At 41.6% G+C, this 15,102-nt stretch overlaps 1 protein-coding gene across 5 annotated transcripts in view; it reads left to right on the forward strand.

Annotated features, from left to right (window-relative positions):
• The window catches only part of SLC35F5 (solute carrier family 35 member F5), a 129,206-nt gene that overhangs the window by 62,286 nt on the left and 51,818 nt on the right, over nt 1-15,102 (forward strand). For all 5 annotated transcript variants that reach the window (XM_049712624.1, XM_049712625.1, XM_049712623.1 and 2 more), the window contains 2 exons: nt 10,044-10,174; nt 12,645-12,728. The gene's annotated coding sequence lies outside the window, so the exon portion shown is untranslated. The remainder of the gene's footprint in view (nt 1-10,043; nt 10,175-12,644; nt 12,729-15,102) is intronic.

The following is a 15,102-nucleotide window of genomic DNA, read 5'->3' on the forward strand; positions in this document are numbered from 1 at the left end:
GAGTTAGGAAAGCAGCCTGTAAAGTATTCGTATCAGTCAGCTTAGGCAAAGCAGTAGTAACAAAGGACTCCAAATCACAGCAATACAATAAGCTTATTTTTCACTTATATCAGGTTTCCATTATGGGTTGCCTGTAGCTCTGCTCCTTGCATCTTTGTTCTGGGCCCCGGCTGAAGAAGCAGCCCCTATGTGGAGGGTATCAGTTCTCGCTGAGGGAACTCTGCAATAGTTCTCCCAGTGACTGCTTGAAAGAGGCATGTGTTACTTCTCACATTGATTGGCCAAAGCACCTCATATGGCCAAACCTGCCATCACTAGGGTAGGGATATATAATCCACTTACAGGAAGGGACAGGAAGTAGATATTTTGAACAATTTACCGAAAGGCTTGAAAGCCAAGAATGGGTCATTTGCAATTAATTCTTTAAATGGTTAGGGGGTGTGGCAAGTTTCTGGATAAGAGTGTATGGTTTGGTAAAAAAAAAAAAAAAAAAAAAGATGGTTTTTATATTGCGTGTGCGAGTGTGTGTGTGTGTGTGCGAACACATAAGAATGCACTGGGGTACTTGCTTGTTATAAATGTAGGCCTCAGGATTCTAGAAGGTTGGATTCAGGGGCCCAGGAATCTGCATTTTAAGCAAGCAGTCTGGGAATAGTATGTAGATGGTCCACAGACCTCCGTGTAAGAAACCCTGGATTGAGGAATGAGTGGGGAGTGGCCAGGTGCAGATAAGGTGGGGCAGTGAGTGAGGGGATGGCAGGTTGTTGGTGGGTGCGAGGCCGCCGTGCCCTGGGGGCACATGGTATGTGGCCAGTACAGAGGCAGACAGACACACTGAAAGAGGAGAACAGGTAGAACTAGAACTACCCAAGAGGAAACAGCCAGGAAAGAGTAGTGAAAGGAGCAAATCTCTTTAGGAGGTGAGATTTCAAGGGATCTTGCTCTTCACTGAGAGGTAGGAGGCAAGCCTATCTGATGCAAGAAAGAGTTGAGAGCTAGAGGAGAGCAGAGGTAATAATCAGCAAGTCGCAGGAGACGCCCTGTTTTTAGAGCAGCTATTGAAGAAAACTGTTGACTAAAACCCACCACGTAAATTTGGTTTTGCATCGGGCCAGCAGGGGGCGCTATGGTAGCACATATGCTGATAATTGGGCTCAGCTTCCTAGGCCCAGCAATGCCAGCTCTTACTGAATAGGATTCTTAACCCGACCTACAGTGCAGTATTTTGGGAGCTTCATTTATTACTTTTATAGCTGTGAACCTTCATAAAAAGAACTTTTAAGGTTTCTCTTTAATTATTAAGGCATCTAGTGTTTGGGTTTTTTTTTTTTTTTTTTTGAGCTGCCAATTCCTACAGTCAAAAAGAAATTAATTCTGTAGAGTTTAAGGGCATTATTACCCATTTATTGACTTCACTTGAGGCATAGAATGGAGATTAGAAGAGGAGAAAAGACAAAGGAAAAAGAAAAGTGCATTCGTAGCATCACTCCTAGAAGGGGAATCTCTGGATCACAGGATATGGGCTTTGTACGTTTTGTTAGATGCTATCTGATTGCCTTCCAGGGACTGTGGCAATTTATTTTTTCACCAATAATGCAAGGATCTTATTACTCTCTGTGAAAACCCACTGTATGCGTAAGCTTTTTAGTATTTGCCACTCTGACAGAGGAACTATGGGTAGTTTTAACTTGCATTTTTCTCCTGTGGGAGGAGAGACACTTTTTCACATCTAAATCTTATTTTTACATTTTTTTAATGCACTGTGTTTTCATGTCCTTTCCCCAGTATATTACTGGCCTTCCACTTGTTGACTTGTAGAAGCTCTTTATGAGGTCAGTCAAAAGATTTAGTTGACAATAGAATAAATAAATTGTGCTCTTCCATAGATGAATGATGAATGGCTTTCAAAGCATTCCCTGCCCCTATCTGCTCACTTGATTCAGTAATCACATAACTTGTTGACCCGTCTCTGAAACTACTGTGGGGTTTTTTTTGTTTTTTTAAACTTCCGGCCACGTTGTGCAGCCAGGCCCTCGGCAGTGAAAGCATGGAGTACTAACCACTGGACTGCCAGGGAATTCCCTAAAACTACTGTTTTAAAGCACCTTTGGGTAGTCTGTAGAATTATTTTCCTAAAAAGTGCCCCATTTATTTCATTTTATAGTTCATTTCAATATGGAGAAAAGCCAAGAGTTAAATGATGACGAATCAGGTGAAAGTGGTGGTTAGCACATTTTTACTGGTTGAAAATTACCAAATGTCAGGTGGTGCTCTCAGATCCCAGTGCTTCAAATGGAGCATTTGCAGGGAATGTCCTGGATGTGCTGGACCGGTGATGACTGTCAAGATCAATAGGCTCAAGTGAGGATAATCATGAAAACCTGACCTTTGATATCCCACCACTATCAGGTAACCAGATTCCTTAGTAATTAGATGACGTTTGTTTGGTAGCAGCTTGAGATATAATTCATATACCACCCAATTCACCCATTTGAAGTATGCAATTCAATGGTTTTTATTTAATTCACAGAGTTGTGCAACCAGCACCACAGTCAATTTCAGAATTTTTCATCCACCTCTTTGCTGTTACTTCCCACTCCCCCGACCACCCCAGCCCTAAGCAATCACTAATCTACTTTTTATCTCTATATGTTTGCCTATTCAGGACATTTCATATAAATGGAATCATATAATATGTGGTAGTTTGTGAGTGGCTTCTTTCACTTCATACAATGTTTTCAAGATTCATCCATGTTCCAGTGTGTATCTGTACTTCTTTCCTTTCTATGGCCAAATGACATTCCATTGTATAGATACACTATATTGTGTTTATCCATTCAGCAGTTGATGGACATTTGGGTTGTTTCCACCTTTTGGTTATTATGGATAATACTACTATGAATATTTGCACATAAGTTTTTGTGTGGACATATGTTTTCATTTCTCTCGGGTATAGGCTTGGAAGTAGAATTGTTGGGTCAAATGGTAACTTGAGGACTGTTTTCTAGAGTGGCTGCACCATTTTACATTTTGACCAGCAATGTACAAGTGTTCCAATTTCTCCACATTCTCAATACCACGTGTTTTTCTTTCTTTTTATTTTCCATTATAGCCATACTGGTAGTTTGAACTGGTATCTCATTGTGTGTGTGTGTGTTTTTTTTTTGTTTGCTTGTTTGTTTTGTTTTTAGGGTCTATGTTTTAATTTTTTTTAATTGTGGCAAAATATGTATAACATAAAATTTACCATTGGAACCATTTTCAGTGTACAGTTCATGAGCATAAAGTATATTCAATTATTGTGCATTACTGTGGCTTTGATTTGCATTTCCCTGATGACTGATGACGTTGAGCATCTTTCCCTGTGCTTGTTTGGCCATTTGCATATCTTCTTTAGAGAAAGGTCTATGCAAGTTCTTTACTTATTTTTTAATTGTGTTATTTGTGTTGTTGAATTGTAACTATTCTTTATATAGTCTGGATAATGGATCTTTATCAGATAAGTGGTTGGCAAATATTGTCTCCCATTCGGTAGGTTTTCTTTTCACTTTTTGGGTAGTTTTCTCTGATGCAGAGAAGTTTTAAATTTTGATGAAGTTCAGTTTATCTATTTTTTCTTTTGTGGCTTGTGTTTCTGGTATCATATCTAGGAATCCACTGTCAAATATAACAGCATGAAGATTTACCCATGTGTTCTTCTAAGAGTTCTATAGTTCGGCTCTTACATTCAGGTCTTTGTTCCATTTTGAGTTAATTTTTTTTTTATAGCGTGAGGTAAGGTCACATCCTTTTTTAAAATTCCATGTTATATGTTAAAGAAATAAGGCAATTCCTATGAAAAACAATTTGGTAAAATATCTATTACAAATGTATATCCCTCCCAGTTCTACTTCTAGGACTTTATCCTACAGAAACACCCTAAGGATGGATGTATAAGGTTATTCATTGACCCTTTTTTAAAAAATGCAAAGCACTGTGAATAGCCCAAATGTCTACCAATTGAGACTTGAATAAATTGTGGAACAAACGGAATACTACAAGGCCATGAAAAAGAATGAAGGAAGCTCTTTATGTGCCAATGTGGAAGGCTCTCCAAAAAATATTATGCATTGAGAAAAAACAAGGTTTAGAACAGAATATTTTTTGTGTGTGAAAAATTGGAATAAATATCTATGTGCATATTCCTAACATACATAGAAAGAAGCTCTAAGTTTTCATAAAAATCAAGAACAGTAGATTCCTGCAGTGAAGGTGGACATTGGATGCATAGGCAAGTGAGGGAGACTTATTCCTGCCTATGCTGAATGAGGTTAAAGTTGTGGTCTGTGGCAGTGAAACAGAGCAGCAGATTGGTCCCCAGGATGCTGAACTAATGACCTTGACCTCATTCACACAGTAATGAGCCAACATCACACGGAAGGATTCCAAAGGGAAAAGCTGTTTAGATCTGTCACTGAAAGAACACAAACGTGTATGAATACACAGCATCATTGTTTTACAAGTAAGGACCTTATGCTAAACTCCGTTCTCTAGGCGATGGGTGGTAGGTGCCCTTGAAAAGCATAACCCTCCCTACCACAATCATATCTGTCCTTTAGCCTGGAGAAATCAAACAGAGATGAAAACCTCACCATTGGTGTTCCACCCAGGTTGACTCTAATGACAATTTTGGAGAGCTTGCTCTTGTCTTGAAGCATTTCTAAAATTGTCTCTTGGTGTTTCTTTCTCAACTCGTTGAAGAACATTTGCGGTCATATTCTGTTTTTGCTGAAAGAGTGCTCTCCTCTTCGATGTGAAGTTCTCCATTGAAAATACATTTCCCCTTTCTAACTCTGTGGTTAGTACCGCAACAGGGGCAAAACTGGTCTCAGACACACGAACTTGAGGCAGGAAACCCCAAAACACACCATGGTGCCCATGTGCCTTTTAACTCTTTTGATGTGTAGTAGACCAGATGACCTGTGCTCTCATGTGATTGTGAGGGATTCTGTAAACTGGATTGGCATTCCGGGAACTAATGTCACACATGGCAAAAGCTGGAGGTGCACAGTGTGAAGAAGGCGTGAGCCAAATTCCTTCTGCTTTTATTCTCCTTTGAGTATGAACCAAAAATATCAACTTCTTAAGTGGGAAACCATGAAATCCAGTCCTCAGAGAAGTGGTTGGGGAAGAGGGGGCATATCAGTATAATAAAATCAAACTTGAGAAAGCAAAATCTCTTTATTATAATAAATATAATAAAATACGATGCAGTCCTTTTCTAACTCTGGATAAAGATACATCTTCAAAGAGACAAACTCCAGAATAAATCTGAGCCGTCAGAGAAGCTCTCAGCAAATGAATGGCTTCTTTAAAAGACCTAGGATGAGTGAGCCCACTTGTAACCAGCAGCTAAGAGGAAAGCTGTCTAGCTAAGCAGGAAGATACCCACATTTTCATGATGGAAGTTCTGGATACTCTCCATCCCCGCTCAGGTAGCAATGAGGTGAAAGGAGTAGTAGGAGACTTTGAAGTCTTGGATTGCTGCTGCCCAGAATCCCTTTTCGCCTCTAATAGTGCAGGAGCTGTGAAGGAAAAGGGAGCCTCTGTGAGCCAGTTGGCAGTTGGAAGCTCCATTCTGAAAATCGGGAGTGAGCTCTGGATGGAAGTGAGGCATGTAACCCCACCGTGTTGCTCCCATCTTGTGGTTGATGTAAGACACCGTAGGCATCCTTTCTACTTCAAGTGGAAGTAGAATCAGACTTCCTACTTTATTGTTTAAAAAAGGGCCAATCATTACATTTTCACATTGGGGTCAGTTTTACCAACTGCATTTTACCCTCTGTGTTTGAAAACTTGAAGGCAATTGAAAATATTTCTTCACCCCTCATCTCCATAAATCACTAAAATGTAGCCAGTTTTTTCTTGGTGGAGTTAAGCTTTTCTTTGCATTTTTACAGAGGACTTAAAAGGAAGATGGAAGGACTCTTGTTTAACCTTCTACTCATTGCTGGCTTTCTCTTATCTTTAATGAGTAAGCCACCAGCCTCTTCTGAAAAATCTTCAGGGATATGAGCTCACCTCTGCCAAAGAGAAGTCCGATTCATTGTTGGATAGCTCTCTGGTTTAACGTGTTTCCTTGCATTTCACTGATGTTTGCTTCCTTGGTGTTGCCCCGCTGAACAAGGCCGATTCCTTTTTCTCATGACGGCCCTTCAGATAGGAAAGATGGTTCTCATCTTATGAACACTCTGTGAGCTATTTGCAGTCTGGGCAAGTGGTGCCTTTCCCTGGGATTGTGGCCCCACCTGCCATACTGGTCTTCAAGCTGTCAATCTCACCTGCAATTAGTCTTGTACCTTGTTGCTAGATTTATCCAAAAGCAGCTTTACCTTTATCAATCACTCGTTGAAAATCAGCACAAGGTCCCTGTTTTCTTAAGACCAATTTCAAGCGAAGGTTTTTTTCCCAACCAGCCTCACGGGTCTATTAAACCTCGTGTCTCTATTTCCCAACAAAGCCATTCTGCTCTGGTGAGGCCAACATGAGCAATGGTTCCCCAATCTACTTTGCCCATCTATGCTTCTGACCTGAGGCTTCCTGGTGGTTCGTTATCCAGCAAGCTTTAAGTTGGCTTCTCCCAAATTGTAATTCTGCGTGGACTTAAGGGTTTGCCTTTTCCGTAAAGCCTATCCTAGACAACGCTGGTTTACAACGATGTGACATGTATTTTGAATGCTTTCTCATAGGTGAACGTCTCAGGTCAGGTCCCCTAGGAAACAAACGTTGAAATGGAGATTTGTGTACAGAAAGTTTACAGGAGATATTCTCAGACATAACATCTGGGAGGAAATAAGGAAAGCAAGATTGGATAAAGGGAAACTTTGAACTGTGATGCAGTTTGAACAGAGGCTTTAGACAAATCGTGGGGCACCCTGGAGCTGGGGTGGGCCTTCAGAGTCATCCCCCACTGAGGCACGGGCCAGCCTTTTTATTCTGTCCACACCAGTCACTGAATGTGAGCTGCCCCAGGAAGAAGCATAAACCAAGCGGGCAGCTTCACTCTACCGAGAACAATTTCTGGGCAGGGACTCTCCTGAGTCCTGAAGAAGTAACCCTCCCTGGAGCTGGGAAATGAGTGCCCCAGCCCTGAGGCAGAAACTAGGTGGCAATCCATAGCATCTCGGCAATGTACAATTAACAACAACCTAGCTCACACTCACCTAGATGCACGTGAGTTTAAGGTGATTGCAAAGTACCACCTGGTGAGAACCACTGTTCTAGCTTTTGGGGGGCGGCTCTATGGGCCGAGGATTGGGATGTTCTTTACTACTTAACACAGTGCCTACAGAGAGGGGACAGGCGGATATGGGTCATAATAGCTAAAGAGGGTTAAAAATGGAAATGCCATTAATATTGTATGCAGTCTGGATGTAGGTTTTGCCTTAAATATTAGGAAATTCCTACCATTTGATTGTAAGAAAAAATGTCTGAATATAATCCAATTGATTCCAGGCTTTGGAAAGTTGATTCATTTAATTTTATTGGTAGTATTACTGTGTATAGTATATGTATTGGCATGCTATATACAGAAAAATACACGGATCCTAAGGGCACAGCTTGATAAACTTTAGTGAATACACTTCTCTATCCAGTACCCAAATCAAGAAAGACTAGTTTACCATTGTGCAGAAGTCCCCATGTGCCCCCCCTGCAGTCCCCATCCCCTGAGAAGATTAACCTGTATCCTGACCTAATCATGGTTAGTAAACTTGCTCTTGATGTTGTTATAAATGAGTTGCACAGTGTGTAATCTTCTGTGGCTGGCTTCTTTTTCTCTATGTTATGTTTGTGAAAGTCATCCATGTTGTTATGTGTAGTTGGAAGCCATTCATTCTCACTATTGTATAGTATTCCATTATAGATATACTACAATTCACCTGTTACCAACCAGGGTTTTTTTTTTTTTTTTTTTAATCCTTTCATGTGCTTATTGGCCATCTTTCTTTTTTGGGGGGGCTGCATTGAGTCTTCCTTGCTGCACGCGGGCTTTCTCTAGTTGCGGCGAGTAGCGGCTACTCTTCATTGCAGTGCACTTGCTTCTCATTGCGGTGGCTTCTCTTGTTGTGGAGCAGGGGCTCTAGGTGCACGGGCTTCAGTAGTTGCGGCGCATGGGCTCAGTAATTGTGGTGCATGGGCTTCGTTGCTCCACGGCATGTGGGATCTTCCCGGACTAGGGCTCGAACCCATGTCCCCTGCATTGGCAGGCGGATTCTTAACCACTGCACTACCAGGGAAGCCCCCCAACTAGGGTTCTTGGACTCTTTAATTAGCAGAAATTGATAAAAGAGGCCAGACAAGAAATTCAGACAAGGCTTTATTGAGACTGGTGCTGAAGCAGGAGGGAGCACAGAGAAGTAACAGTTTCCCTTGCTCACTCCCTGAGTGTGTGTGGGGGGTGCAAACTAGTTCCTTATATGGGGTGAGGGTAGAGGTGTGTCCAGAGGTCGGGCTGAAGGGGTGGCTTAGGGGGTCTGTCCACCCCTTTGGTGGTGCTGTGTGCAGGGATCATGCAAAGTTCCCTGCCTTTGCTCCTGGCTCCTCAGAAGTGGCAGGTGGATTTGGTCTTTTTGTATCTCGTTGTTCATAATTTGCCCCAACTGGGCATGAGCACAGTTATTTTGGTCCCTTATAGTTTCTTTGTATTCTGTTGCTTGAGGAGATGTTTGTCCAGGAGCAAGCACTGCAACAAAGGGTCCCAGGTCCCAGCCTGTCTCACCTCTGTTCTACAATACCTGGACATTTGGTTGTTTCCAGTTTGGGGCTATCATAAATAGTGAGGCTATGCACATTCTTGTACCTATGTTTCAGTGAAGACGTATATGCACGTCTGTTCTCTCTTTACCTAAGACTAGAACTGCTGAACTCTACGTATACGTATGATTAGTTTTCAGAGATATTGCCAAACAGTTTTCCAAAGTGGTTGTGCCAATTTACAACAGACCAGCACTGCGTGACGGTTCTAATTGCTTCACATGCTTGCCACCATGTGCTTTTATCTGTCTCTTTCACTTTAGCTATTCTGGTGGGTGACTGTGGTTTTAATTTGAATTTTTCTGATGACTAGAGCATTCTTTTAGTGTTTATTGGGCATTGCCCCCAAAGACCGCTAAAGTCTTCTGCCCATTTTTCTATTGGGTTGTCTGGGCAAAGGATTCTTTGTGGTGTGACATCACGAATATATATTTATTAACATGTAAAGATGCCCATGATAGAGTAAGAGGAAAACAAAGATTATAATGGTTATAATGCAGCTAGTTTACTATAACCATATTTTTATTTATAATTATATAAACTTGAAGGATAATACACTAAATTATGAACCATAGCTCTCTCTGGTTGGGAAGATTATAGATAATTTTTTTTAAATGCATTATTTATTTATTTATTTATAGCTTGTTGGGTCTTCATTGCTGTGCGCGGGCTTTCTCTAGTTGTGGCGAGTGGGGGCTACTCTTCGTTGCGGTGCACGGGCTGCCCACTGTGGTGGCTTCTCTTGTTGTGGAGCACGGGCTCTAGGCGCGCGGGCTTCAGTAGTTGTGGCTCGCGGGCTCTAGAGTTCAGACTCAGTAGTTGTGGTGCACGGGCTTAAGTTACTCCACAGCATGTGTGATCTTCCAGGACCAGGGATCGAACCCCTGTCCCCTGCATTGGCAGGCGGATTCTTAATCACTGTGCCACCAGGGAAGTCCCTATAGGTAATTTTAACTCTCTACTTTATAACTACCCTTATTTATTTATTTATTTATTTTGCGGTACGCGGGCCTCTCACTGCTGCGGCCTCTCCCGTAGCGGAGCACAGGCTCCGGACGCGCAGGCCCAGCGGCCATGGCCCACGGGCCCAGCCGCTCCGCGGCATGCGGATCCTCCCGGACCGGGGCACGAAACCGCGTCCCCTGCATCGGCAGGCGGACCCCCAACCACTGCGCCACCAGGGAAGCCCCAACTACCCTCATTTGTTATTGTCTAAATTTGTTTTAATAACAAGCATGGATCACTTACAGTCTGGAAAAACAACAGAGCTGTTTTCATTGGGAAGCAAACAAACCCGAAGAGGAAACAACAGCTTGTCAGCATGTGCTCGTTTGGCTCAGCCATCAGCTTCTTTCCATCTGGGACATTGAGAGGCACTGAGGTAAAGTGTCCTCTCTGAGCATGCGTTTGAAAGTTTGGGTTAGAAGAAGTGAGTGTGAAAATGAAGGATCGTTTTCCTCCCCTAACAGCTCTGTGCTCCCTGGACCCCGCTGAGCCCAGGAGATGATCCTGCCGTAAGACTGGCTAATTACTTAAATTGCCTTTCTTTGTGGGAGCGAACCTCCCCAGCGACAGAGACTAAACTTATTTGGTCTGATTGCGGGAGCCCCTGCTGTTAGCTGGGATGAGGAAAGCACATTATTACACTGTTTAAGTGTAATGTCTTTGTTTACTTTTTGCAAGGCAAACAGGGTTCTTTCCAGTCTTTCAACCCGGAGGTCTACAAAAACCAGGACGGGGAAACAGGGCACCCAGCCTCCCTCCTTCCATGCCTCCCTCACCAGTTTCGTTCTGTCTGGTCCTACTAACCCATAAACCAAAAACATAACGTCAAACCAACCTACCTGCTAACATACAGCTTTAAAATTTTTTGGAAACGATTTCAAATTTATAAAAACGTTGCGAGTATAGTACAAAGAACATTTTTTCCCCTGAACCACTTGAGGGTAAGTTGCCCACATGATTCTCCATCACTCCAAATATTTTAGTGACTACAAAGAAGGGCATCCTCCTTCATAACCGCAATACAATCATTAAGATTGGGAAATTAACATCGACATATTACCACCATCCAGATTCAGGTTTTTTCAATTGTTCCAATAATGTCCTTTATAGCCAAAAGCTGTGGTTACAGGCGTACGTATTGCATTTATCGCTGGGTTTTTGATGATTATATTGAGGACCTGCACCTCTTTAAGATCCGAGGAGCTATTGGCCGGGCCGCCCTCCTCCCCCTCCCCCACCCGCCCCGCCCCACGAGGGGAGGGAGGCCACAGGCAGAGCGGTGGGTGCTTGCTCTGGAGGGGTGCAGATGCAAGAAGAGGGCTGTGTCGCTGTCCCAGCAAACAAGGTCAGGCTCTGGACGGGAAGCAGGGTGGAGACAGGGATGAGGGCCAGAGAATCCTCTTGGGGCAGGGACAGCACCCAGAGAATGTCAGCTTAGCCCCACATAAAACTCCCCATCTCCCCCTTTTTCTCTTCTCCATGTACAGTAATCCCCCCTTACCCATGGGTGATACGTTCCAAGGTCCCCAGTGGATTCCTGAAACCCCGGAGAGGGGTGAACCCTACATATGCTGTGTTTTTCCTGTACTAACGGGCAGGTAGCGTTTACGCCCTGTAGACGGCTGGACAAAGGGGTGATTCTCAAACACTAGGACATAGCAGGACTGCAAGAGATTTCATCAGGCTACTCAGAACAGCTCGCAATTTGAAACTTCTGTTTCTGGAATTTTCTATGTCACTAAAACTGCAGAAAGCAAAAACGCAGCTGAGGAGGGACCACCTTTGTCTCTCCTTCCCCTGACTGTTGCCAAATCTGGCTCCCTGTGCATTGATGCCGAATAAAAATACGGAGACAGAGAATTGGAAGATAAGAAATGGAGAGGCTTTTTATTTTCTTTGCCAGGCAAAGGGAAGACACTAGGCTAACGCCTCAAGAACTGTGCCCCCCTCCTTGGGGAATCAAAGAAGATTTTATATGTGGGGCTCACAGTCTGGGGTATATGATAAGGATCAAAAGTAGTGAAGGTCTTGCATTTCTTTTCTTCTGCAAATTCATGGCCAAAGCTGGCATCAGGTGGCTCAGCACCTGTGTCTGGTGTCCCTGAAGATGTCGGCCTGTGACCTTCTTTCTGAAATGAAGAGTGCTACAAGGGAGTGTAGGGGGAGAAGGAATGCCAGGTGCAAAGGGTAATTTGTATGGAGTCAGAGAGTAATCAGCTTTGGGAAGGACAAGTCTAGCTACAAGCGCTTGTTGGTAGTAACAGCTAAAGAATAAGGTAGTAACAGCTAAAGAATAACCAAGGTTGCTTAACTCTTTCAGGCCTGTTTATGTTGTTTCCCCAGCCTGTTCATTGTTTCCTTATTTTTCCTGGTTATCATGAAAAAAAACCCTCATTTCTATTTTTGTTGGCAACATGACCCTTTGTTCACCCCCCTCTTTTTAAAAAAATTTTTATTTATTTATTTATGGCTGCATTGGGTCTTCGTTGCGGCGAGCAGGGGCTACTCTTTGTCGCAGTGCACGGCCTTCTCGTTGCAGTGGCTTCTCTTGTTGCGGAGCACGGGCTCTAGGCGCATGGGCTTCAGTAGTTGTGTCACACGGGCTCAGTAGTTGTGGTTTGTGGGCTCTAGAATGCAGGCTCAGTAGCTGTGGCGCACGGGCTTAGTTGCTCCGCGGCATGTGGGATCTTCCTGGATCAGGTCTTGAACCCATATCCCCTGCATTGGCAGGTGGATTCTTAACCACTGTGCCACCAGGGAACCCCCATCCTACCTCTTACTAAATCTATTTTAATGAGTGAGGCAAAAACGGCAAAATGTATCATGTTTCTATCTTTATTTTCTAGAAATACTACAGTCTTGGTGGATTTGTTGCCTCCTTCCTGCCTGTGTTTCTTTGTGAGTTGGCCACCACTGCGACTTTCTGGCAGGTGAGTCTCATGAAGGCATAGGCGATATTTCTTTCTTTAAATTCCTTCTAACTCTTCCTTCTCAGGCTCCTTGGGGATGTGTATTCTACAAGGTTCTGTCTTGTCCCACTTGCTCTTAATTTTCTCATGATCTCATTCAGTCCCATGATTTCAGCCCTGTGCATGATTTCCAAATCTGCATCCTTCAAACTGACATCTGTCTGAGCTCCAGGGTTGCATTTCCAATTGCCTGTCAAACTCAACCAGACTTCCTAGTGATATTTTACACCCTGAGAGCAGCTCAGCCTACCAACTTCTGATGTGAAAACTCGTGGTACTTTTGATTCCTTTCTCTCCTTCACCCGCCCCTTCCAAGCTTTAGCAAATTGTCATTATTCCTTTAAAATGTTTTTTTTTTATCTTTCTGTGCCCATTCCCACATCACTTGTTTCTGCAGCATTTAATACACATATGTTAACTTCTCTATTTCTTTTCTAATATTTTTTACTTTTAATTAGTTTTAAGGCTTTCTTGAGATTTAGTGTTCATGCAAAAAAATTCACCCAAGGTAAGTATACTGTTCAATTATTTTTGCAAATGGGGAGAGTCACGCAACCATCCAGTTTTAAGACATTTCCATCAACTCAGAAAGTTCCTTTGTGTCCCTTTACAGTTACTTCTCATTCTAACCTCAGGCTAAGGCAACCAGTGATCTGCTTTTTAGTTCTGTAGATTTGCCTTTCCTAGAAATTTCATATAAATGGAACTGTGCAATATGTTGTCTTTTGTGTCTGGCTTCTTTCATTTAGCATAATGACTTTGAAGTTTATCCATGTTGTAGTATTAGTAGATTGTTCCTTTTCAGTACTAAATAGCATTCCATTGTATAGGTATACCACATTTAGTTTATCTGTATACCAGTTGATTGACATTTGGGTTATTTCCAGTTTTTTCTTATTATGAATAATGCTACTTTGTATATTCACGTGTAAGTCTTTGTGTAGACATATGCCTTCATTCCTTTTCAGTAGGTACTTAGGAGTAGAATTGCTATATCATTTGTGAAGTATATGTTCAACTTTTTAAGAAACTTTCCAACTATTTTCCTAAATGTTACACCATTTTAGAATCTTGCCACCACTTGGTATTGTCAGTTGCTTAACTGTAGCCCTTATAGTGGGTGGACAGTGAGTTGTATCTTATTGTGATTTAATTTGCATTTCCCTAATGAGTAACGATGTTGAGCCATTCATATTTTTTCTCGGGTGATATGTCTACTAAAGTTTGCATATTTTTTAATTGCCTTCTAATTATCGAGCTGTAAGAATTCTTTTCTTGATCAGGATACAAATCCTTTATCAAATACATGATTTGCTAATAATCTCTCCATGTGTATGGTTTATCTTTTTTTTTCTTAATGGTATCTTTTGAAGAGCAAAAGTTCTAAATTTTGTTGAAGTGCAATTTATCAATATTTTCTTTTATGGATCTTGCTTTTCATGTCAAATCTAAGAGCTCTATGCCTAACCCAAGGCCACAAAGATTTTCTCCTGTGCTTTTTTAGACATTTTATAGTTTTAGATCTACACTGAAGTCTATGCTCCATTTAAGTTAATATCTGTGTACAGTGTGAGGTAAGGACTAAATTTTTTTATTTGCATATTCATATTCAATTGTATTAGCACTATTTGTTGAAAAAAACTATCTTTTCTACAGCAGATTGTCTTGACATCTTTGTTGAAAATAGAAATAAATTGTCCATTAATGTAGGGGTATATTTCTGTACTCTCTATTCTGTTCCATTGATTAATATATCTATCTTTATACCAATACCACACTTTCTTGATTACTGTATTTTATAGTAAATTTTGATATGAGGTAATGTGAATCCTTTAATTTTGCTTTTCTTATTCAAACTTATATTGGCTAGTTCAGGTCTTTTGCATTTTCATATACAGTTTAGCATCAACTTGCTAGTTTCTATAAAAACAATCCTGCTGGGTTTTGATAGGGATTGCATTTGAATCTACAGATCAATTTGGGCAGAACTGCCATCTTCACAATATTGAGTTTTCCAACCTGTAAACATGATATGTCTCTCCATTTCTTTAAATCTTTTGAAGTTCTCAGTGTATGGCTCTTACCCTTATTTTGTTAGTATTTCTCTAAGTGTTTTATTCTTTTTATGACTATTGCAACTAGAATTTTTTATTAATTTCATTTGTAGATTGTTTGTTGCTTGTATTCTGCAATGTTGATAAACTTATTACTTTTAGTAGGTTTATTGTACATTCCATCAGAGTTTTGATATTCATATTTTGTGAATAAGGACAATTTTACTCCTTCCTTTCCCAATCTGGTTGCCTTTTTATTTATTTTTTTTATTTGGTTGTGC

The sequence above is a fragment of the Orcinus orca genome, chromosome 7 (assembly GCF_937001465.1).
Source record: "Orcinus orca chromosome 7, mOrcOrc1.1, whole genome shotgun sequence".
NCBI lineage: Eukaryota > Metazoa > Chordata > Mammalia > Artiodactyla > Delphinidae > Orcinus > Orcinus orca.